The sequence below is a fragment of the Gavialis gangeticus genome, unplaced genomic scaffold, assembly GCF_001723915.1.
Source record: "Gavialis gangeticus isolate Ggan-Ray unplaced genomic scaffold, GavGan_comp1, whole genome shotgun sequence".
Classification (NCBI taxonomy): domain Eukaryota; kingdom Metazoa; phylum Chordata; order Crocodylia; family Gavialidae; genus Gavialis; species Gavialis gangeticus.
The window spans coordinates 18,906,205-18,915,588 of NW_017729009.1; the positions used below are offsets into that span (position 1 = coordinate 18,906,205).

Genomic DNA, 9,384 nt, shown 5'->3' on the forward strand with positions numbered 1-9,384 from the left:
AAAAAAAAAAAAAAAAAAAAAAAAAGCACACTTTTTCTGCTGTCTTATCTCATGTTTTGAATTCTCTGTTTTTCCCTGGTGCCACTTGACTATATACAAAGGGCATCAAAGTTTCATTGTGAGCCTCCTGTCTGAAAACCACATTGACCGCATACGTTTAGAAGGGGTAGGATTTTGCAGATAGAAGCCAAAACCTATTGCATTTTCTACTGTATTGCCCACATCTCATTTGGGTCGAACCTAGGCATTGACTGAAGGCAGCGCACTCCGGGTTCTCATTGCATTTCTTGTTCTCCATAAGCTGTTCTTTTTGCTTTGTGTATTTGTCCCTTCTTTATTATATGGTAAGTGATGTCTCCACTCCTATTGCAAAGTGCACATTTCAGTGAATAAGGAAAGATTGCTTGTTTGCCTTGAAATGATTCTCTGGTTTGGTTTGATTCTGTTTTTGTTTTGCAAGGACTCCTGATAAACTGCACAGAAGCTAAATAAACTCATTGCCATCTTAGAGAAAGTACGACGTAAAATATGACATCTCTGGCTAAGGAGAATAAAGGCTGATGCTCCCTGTCCAAATGTTTGCAGTTGAATTTGTGATGCTATTTTAACTCCTCTGGCTTTCAGTAACCAAACTAGTATGGAGGTCAAATTAAAGTCAAGGTGAAAAGATTCATTACGTTGATCCTCCTTATTTACAAGCTGAGCTATAAGGTAGAGGAGTGACCTGCATAGTACAGTCGTTGTCTTCTATCCCTAGATGAGCATTTATATGCATAATTCAAGTTTGTGTATATGTTTGAATTCCAGCCCATATTGATTGAATTGGTCTCTGATAATAAACAGGGTAAATAAATCAGACGTGAGTTAAAGCAGGTACATTGATGTGCTGTATGGAAAACATTTAAATTCAATGCAGTGACCTTGAGTGGGATGTAATTTCAAAAGTGACTTAAATATGCTGACGGCACAGAATTGGTCTGGTGGGGAGGTGGGGGTGGAGGGAGGCAAATGATTTGGATATATCAGGATTATGGGCTGATAAGTGGCTTATGCAGTTCATTGTAGAGACGTGTAAAGTAATGAGGCCAGGGACCAAAAGTAATCAGAGACTGTAGTTGGGAAGTGAGAACAATGCAGAATACAGATCAGAGCACAGCAGGCAGGACATGCACAGCATTGGGATAGATTTTGTCATATCTGGATGCCTGCATTGACACCAAGGTGCCTCTTCTTTTCTACCACTGCGCAACATGGCTCGGAAACTCCTGCCCAGTATCCCCAATCTGTGAAGCATCTTGTGTATGAAGGTGTTTTAATAATATCATCTCTAGTGCTTTAATTCCCCAGGATTGACTAGTACCTTATTCTGTAAGCAATGCAGTTGCTTTCCTAAGGGGTATGTGTGGCATAAGGTCAATTTTGCCTGAGTAAGGAGGACAAAGTCAGGCTGTAACTATAAATGTAAAAGCACCCATGATTCCTTTAATGCTTATTTTTGCACTGTATGCAGATTAGACTGCATTGCAAATTCAGCAGGGACTTTGAGTGCGTTCCTGCTAATCCCAGGTGAATAGACATGTGCTCTACTTTTGACTTACTCATTGATCAGACTGATACACCCTCTAAAGGAAATCTTGAATGTCTAATGAGGTATCTGCCATTCCGCTCCACCCGCGTATGATTTGATCGGGTAGAACTTTGTCTAATTGGACTTGCTGGAGAAATACAAAAGCCCTTTTTTCAGCCTGGATATCTGCTAGCAATGTGAATAAGAGGTGCTCTGTCCAAAGTACAGCTGATGGGCTGAAGCAGTGCACTAGTGATAGGCAGCAGCAAAGCAAGCAATAATTGATGAAGTGTCTCCAGCGTTTGCCAACTTGGAAGCGCTACCAAGTTTTTTAAAACACTTAGTTTCTCCTGTGTTCCCCTCTGAACTTATTTCTTCATATCTTAACTTTTAAAACATACTTCATTTCCTCCCTAAATTATAAGTTTTAGATCTCACTTGAATTGTAGCCAAACGGCTTTTGAAACTTAGATAAGGAAGGAGATGATAAAAAGATGAAAATTCTTCTCTTTCCATTTAAAATATATTGACTCCTTCAAAGCCTTCCTTTATTTTATTTAATAACTTATTCACTACTCCCATTTAAAGGTACATTTTCAATTTTAAAATCATATTTCTACATGTCATTTTTTCCACATAGCTTTTTACTTAACAGTCCAGACAGTTAAAATTTTTATCTCTTTTTCTTCCAAATATTTCCCACTGCCACAATTTTATTTTTATCCAGACAGAGCCTCAGGTGTGATTAATTTCAAGTTTTTTAATAAACCCAAGATATCCATTGCAGTTTTTTTTTTTTAGCCATTGTGTTACCAGACCTGCATTGCTGCATTGAATGAGATCTGGGGGTCTGGATAAGCTGGGTTCTAGTTTGGCCTGGGATCTGTGGCTAAATGGGTCTCGTTGATGGCTTTGGCCCTAGGAACTACAGCAAGGTCCAATTCCAAAAGGAATCAGAGATACTAAACCTGAGTAAGAAAAATAAAGCTTCATCCTAGTTATCTGCTGTATTCAGAGCTCTCTCATTAGGTTGATAGATTCATAGATCGTAAGTGGCTGGAAGGGACCTTGCAAGACCATCGGGTCCAGCCCCCCTGCACTAGGCAGGAAAGAACTGGGGTTAGGTGACTGTCCAGTCTCCTCTTGAAGATCTCCAGGGTAGGCAACTGCACCGCCTCTGGAGGGAGCTTATTGCACAGTCTGGACACTGTGACTGTGAAGAAGTTTTTCCTAGTGTTAAGTCTGAAATGGTCTCTCAGGAGTCTGTGGCCATTAGAAGAACAACTTTTCTAGATGAAGGATCTAGGGCAATGCAATGCTCTGGAGTCTCAATGTTTTGTTAGGTTTCTTCTACTAGGGGGTACAAAGCAGCAGCACTACTTCAATTGCTGGTCCCAGCAGCTACAGGACGGGACTTAGGGACACTTGAAGTGCCCTCACTGAGCCACTTCATGGAGAGCTAAGCTAAAACGACCTACCAGTCTAACCCTGAGCTGCCCTTGGCTTTGAAGCTGCATCAAGGATACATCCATCCCAAAATGCTTTGCAGCAGTAAAAAGTCTAGTCTTAATTGCACTTGCCTTCAATTTACCTGCATGTGAGAGAGGAGTCGGGCTGTCAATGTGAGGTGGTACAAATGGTGATACTGAGGGAGACATCCATCCATCCATCCTGGGTTGCTTTAGGGCTTTTCCTATGATGCTCTTGAGGTGCTATCTGGTCGGTAGACTGCCATCCCAGGGAACACACTCAAAGCAAGGGGCTTTCCTGCCATCCCTTTTCCTGTCATCCCTGACCAGCCATTCCCTGTCCCTTATATCCATCTAACTCCTGTGCCTAACAACAAGTGACAGAGAATCGACTCCACACCCTAGTGCACTGTGTTTTTTCTCGCTATTGATCCTCCACGGCGAATGGTCATTACTTGTTGGGATCAGCGTCTTCGGAGCACTGTTGTCAGTTCAGGCTGTTGTCACACACTTAGCTAATACCCTCTAGTAATTTTATTCCTTATTCACATGCAGACTTAATGTCCTTAGTCATTAAACTGAAAAATGTTAACCTTGTCAGTTAGTGACTGGAAGCAGAAAAGTCCATTTAGTTCTCAGGGGAATGAATTCTAATTTTCTGCCTGTCAGAGACTGACATTTTACATATTTTCCTCCCCCCCCCCAATTTAGTGCTAAGTTTAAACGTGTATGTCAGAGGGAAGGACCTTTTGTTCATGTTAAACACCCCAAAAGCCTTGGTGGTTATCCAGTGTGTGTGAGGCTTGACCAATAGCCGCTGCTGGAGATTATTTTGTGTGCCAAAGAGAAAGGGAGGCGAGAACGAAAAGTTACAGATGAGAGGTTGTTGCAAAGGACACATTAGCGTTCCCTGTCAGAATGCATATTTTTATCTAGATAAAATGGATGAAAAACAACTCATCTGGAAAGAAAATATCCAGCAAAGCAACAAATTATGTTAATCAAACAGACTGGTATCTAATATTTGTCATGAAGATGTAACACCTCCTATTTAGTGTCACAAACTACTGGGCAGATGAGGTTCTTTGGGTAAATCTGCTATCTTTTATTAAACCAACTCAAATAGTTGGAACAAATCTTTTTTGCAAGCTTTTGGGTACAAATACCCTTTGTCAGGCTGAGGAAGGCTGCAGATACTTCCTCAGCCTGACGAAGGGTGTTTGTACCCAGAAGCTTGCAAAGAATTTTTCCGACTCTTTGAGTTGACCAAATAAAAAAATGTTGGATTTACCCAAAGAACCCTGTCTGCCTATGTCCTTAGATCCACACAGCCACAACCTATACCCACAAACTACTGGGAGCCTTGACATAGTGGTTGAAAGGCAGGGCTTGAGAAGATATCAAGAGTTTACAGTTTTAGGTTCCAGAAAGAGCCTGTGCTTCCACCATATATGGGACAGAGCATTATTCACCCAGCAAGGTCTTGGGCTATATATTATATTTGCTTCTGTGTTGCATAGTTCTTCTTATCTTTTTAATACATTTTTGACTGATTTATTTTTATACTCGAAGGCCATGAATAAAAAAGCATGACCTCCTTGTACTGGGTGCTGTATATGTACAAAGTCTCAAATGACAATTTTACACGTGTGCATTGCAGCACTGGGCACTTTGAGAAGTGCCTGGTGCATGCAGTTGTATAAGTGGCAAAATGTACATCAGTGCAGAGACAATATGGTTGCAGCGTGCTCTTGAGTTAAAACACCTCAGAGCTGCCTTAGTTCAAAAGCACACCAATGCCATTTTCTGTGTGCTGATGTGCGTTTTGCCACTTATACAACTGCACATGGCACAGTGCAATTCACTTTAGCACGCGTGTGGAGCAGGAGCAATTAATCGAGTCTGGTCCGAAGCAGTGGATCTCTGGTGTGTTGCTGGAAAAAAAAAATGTGTATAAATGCCCAAAGAGTTCAAAATCTAAATAGAGAAGAGAGACCACGAAGGGGGGGACTGAAGCAAAAGGGGATTAAGTGACTTGACTAAGGTCATACTAAGTCTGTTAGAAAGTGGGAATCTGAATGTGGATTACCTGACTCCTACCCTGTTGCTTTCCCAAAGAAGATGAACTTTCCTCTCCCTATTGCAATTGAATGCAGGATTAGCACAATGTATCATAGATGCAAATGTCAAGCCCCAAGTGATGCAGCTAGAATTGCATCCAAGGCCTAAACTTGATTCATAGGTTGCAAAACATCTTTACTAAGTACAGACAGTCAAAAAGCCCAAGGCTGAATCGATTCAATCTTCACAGGTTAGTCTAAGCTGCATAGATAAGCAAGGGAACAGACATTCATTTTTGATTCTGGAAATGCAGCCACATGCCTGCAGTGGCTCAGGGCAGAGAGTTAACTCTGCTGGGGGACTGAGAGTTAACTTGAATTTGGAGGGGTTCTGGGACAGAAATTCCACAAACTGATTTAACCTAAATCAGCGTTGTCTGATGCTACGTCCATCCAACGCAGGTTTATCTTAAACCAGTTTCAGCCATTTTGAAAGCAGTGTATATGCATTGAACTTCTGTCGTGTTACAGATTTGAACCTGTTTCCGATTACTTATACCAGTTTATGTGTAATTTCTGTCCCTAGCCTTAGTATTCAGTATATGAAACATCCACCTTCAAGACTTAGTCTGAAATTTACCTATTTGCATTTTGTATTTTTGGCAGCCCAGTGTTTGCTGTAGACAATAAAGCGAAAGTTGCAGTCCACTGCTTAATCAGCAGGGATCCAGGTTTTCTGTTTGTCACAGAAAAATGTGGTAAAACCTGGATTTTCTCATTTTAAGAAGAAAAACACAGGAAACAGTGGATTTCCCTTTGCAGGCTGGCAGAGTTCCAGCTGCAAGGGGCTGTGGGCAGCAGGAGAAGGGCAATCAGGCAGGGGCACCATGTGTATGTGTGCACATACACATGGCCACCAGGCAGCCTGGAGAGCAGCTCCCTACAGGTAAGTATGAGGGCCCCATAGCGAAAGAGGGAGGGAGTTGGGGGCTGCTGCCCAGCCTGAGCAGTGCATGGGGCCTGGGGCTATATGCAGCCACAGGGCTTGGGTAGGGAGTGGGATGGGGCCATGGGCAGCTTGTCTAGGGGGCAGGGGGACTGGGTCCCCACCATTGGATGTACTCCTGGGGGGAGCATGAGGGGCATGTGCCCTCCAGATTTGTGCGTGGGGTGGGTGTGGGCTGCCTGCTACGAGCTTGGGTTCCCTGCCCCCTGGGCCCTCTGTGGCCCCGCAGGCAGCACCCGGCATGGCAGGGCAGAGTGGAGTGGGGAAGCTTGGTGCCGCTGCCATGAGCCCTACGCCATCCTGGCGAGGTGCCCCCTGCCTGCCTGACAGCAGTGTGGGTGGCAGCATGGAGTTGTGCCCTTCGCTGCTGCCCAATGGGCAAGAGGTGCTTCACCATGGCGGTGGGGCTTCTAGTGGCAGCACCAAGTTTTCCCACCCCACTGTGCCCTGACGCTCTGGGTCCCACCTGCTGTGCCCTGGAGGCCCCAGGGGAAGAGCAGCAGGGCAGGGAGCCCAAGACCACAGCGGGCAGCCTGCATTTCCTCTCCTCCCCACCCCACCCCACCCGGACAGGCTCAGCTCCAGCTGTGCCACCTGTTGGGGAGGGGGAGCTGGGCTCCACGCTCCGCTCTGCCACAGTAGCTGCCACCTCCCTTAGGTGGCAACCAGCGTTCAGGTGCTGCTAGGAGGGGTCAGGGGGGTTGCAGACCCTAGTGCCTGGCCCTATAGCCCTGGCAGCTGGGGGCCCCTTCCAGCAGGGCTGGGGGTGGGGAGTGAGGAGTACCAGCAGGGCTGAAAAGGCTGTGAGCCGGGAGGGGCAATAGCATATCAGGGCTGCTCGGTGTCACAAAGCAGCCTGGGGAGGGGTGGGGGTGGCACTGCTGCAGCTGGACCCATGTCTTGGTGAACAAAGGGGGCAGGGGGAGCTCTGAATTTCCATGATAAAAAACCCACAGTCAAACACCAAAATTTATAGGTATTTAGAATTTATTTTATTATAGTTATTTAGGCACTGGTAGGTTTCCAAATTGCTTTAAAAAGGTAAATATATCATTAAAACATTTTATTCAACTGATACCTATATATAGGTATAGAGATATAGGTATATATCTATAGATAGATCGATAGATATATATGTATACATATGTATAAGTGGTGTTTCATTTTAATCATGGAAAAAATGTGGATTTGGGGAGTTTTTAATAAGAGCTTTTGTGTCTTTATCAGAGAATTCACAAGTTTTAAATAGAGAAAACCAGGATCCCTGTTAATCAGTTAGGTGGCTGAGGGAGAGTTTATGCAAACTCCTCCAGTAAGGCACTCTGAGGAGGAAAAAAAATGTTTGTGAACTGTGTTGCATTTGGAAATAAGTGTATGACTTGTGTACAGATCTTTGGTATGATTTACATGTTCAGATAAGTGACAGGTATATGTATACATAATTATCTGGGATAATAAGAAAAAACAATTTATGGAATATTATGCAGCCAATTATACATAATAAAGCTGTAATTCTATCGAGAGGTTCTGGAGTTGTCACATGCAAGGAGAACGAACCTTGCCTGCTTTGCAACTGTCACAAGAGCTGTGAATTGGAATTATAGCCTTATACGAGCAATTGCAATGCCTTTAATATTTCATGATGCTTCGTTGTAATTAGAAAGGCCTCTCTTTCTTTTGCTGTTGTTTATTACACGCATCTGAAAGTCTTTTCCTGTCTCCCCTTCTGGTCTGCATCCCCTTTCACTCTTGTTTTTTCTCCTTTCTTCTCATCTTTGCCCTCTGCCACTCCTCTGTTCAGGCAGTTCCCGGGAGAATTGGGCTTCTTGTACAATTATTACTCAAAGGGGATAGACATGGTGTTTTAGCACTTCTGGGCAGACATGGCCCTGCTTGAAATTGTAGCAGAGCTACTGATAATCTGAAACTATTGATGCATGAGCAAGTCATTGTGAGATTAAATTGGAGTGAGGGTTTACAAAAGCATGTCACCTTCTCCCCGCTAGTTGCCCACGAGCACACTCAGCAGCGTGAGGCAGGTTATCTCTTAGTGAAAGTCGGGCAAGCTACCTGGCATATACTGCAGGGTAAAAGCATACATGCAGACAGTTACCACCAAGTAGCTGATATGCTATAAATTCACAGCATTGCTTAATTCATGCTAACTCATCCATACTTCTACGCCCTAAGATTCAGGCTCTTAACGAAGGTAGCATGGCCTAATAAATGTGAGATTGTTCATTTTATGCCTAAGGGAGAAAATCTCGTAGATGTCCTATCTGTGCAGTTTTATATTTCCCTGCATTCCTTGCAAATCCAGCACATCATTAACTCCAAGAGAGCTATCTGGATATCAGGTATACACAAGCAGTGCAGGACAGTCTACCCTAGAATTGGTTCACCACCCTACACGCAGGTAATCAGGAAGGTCTCAATGGAAGCCAATCTGATGCTAGTGCAAGTGATGGGAGAAATAGCCTCAACAGGTTCATATGGTGACAACCCAGTCAGCACCTTCAGATCAAAGTAGTCTAGCGGATCCTGAATTCTTGACAATAAAAATTTTGCACAAATTGGGTAGGAAACATTTAGATGCTTCAATTCCTCTGACCCAAAGAAGGAACTACCTGAGAGTATCTTGTGAAAATCCTAGTTATGTTCCTTCCTCAGCAGAGAGAGAACACAGAAAAATGCTCTAAAGGAAACTCTACACAGACAGAAAGTTTTGGCTGTCACTAATAAAATCACAGTCTCTGCTCATTTGCTTACAATTGGCTCAGAGAGGCTGGCGTGATGTTGCACATTTGTTCCTAAGTAGTTTGCCCATGCTGTGAAATGTTCTCCCCTGACACTCGGGAGGGGAGCCAGAATTTGATTTTCTACAAACAAAACTACTAGATTTCAATCTATGGCTTGTTACAGGACATCTGCTTGTGAGATCGCACTCAGACAATGAAGAATATCAGTTTTGAAAGCACAAGACCTCCGCAGTGGTCAATTAGAGCAGAAGATTTTCTTGAAGAAGGATGCTTCTAATAAGAGACACCATCGTTATTTTTCCTTTGATTTATGAAAGCGTACAGCTAAGATGGATGCTCTGTACAGAACATGCTGGGGAACATGTGAAGTTGCCGCAGCTTATATTTTAACAAAGGACATAACTGTGTCTTGGCAACACAGCAGAGCGGTTTAATTTCTCCAGGCAGGGCCTTGCAGCTCAGCTGATGGTGGGTTTTTTTTTTTTTTTTTTTTTCCAGCTTTTAAGGATGGGGGGGTTGTTTT

The 9,384-nt window shown here is 43.6% G+C and overlaps 1 protein-coding gene across 1 annotated transcript in view; it reads left to right on the forward strand.

Annotated features, from left to right (window-relative positions):
* The window catches only part of ANKRD60 (ankyrin repeat domain 60), a 21,399-nt gene that overhangs the window by 11,867 nt on the left and 148 nt on the right, over window positions 1-9,384 (forward strand). The window lies entirely within an intron of this gene.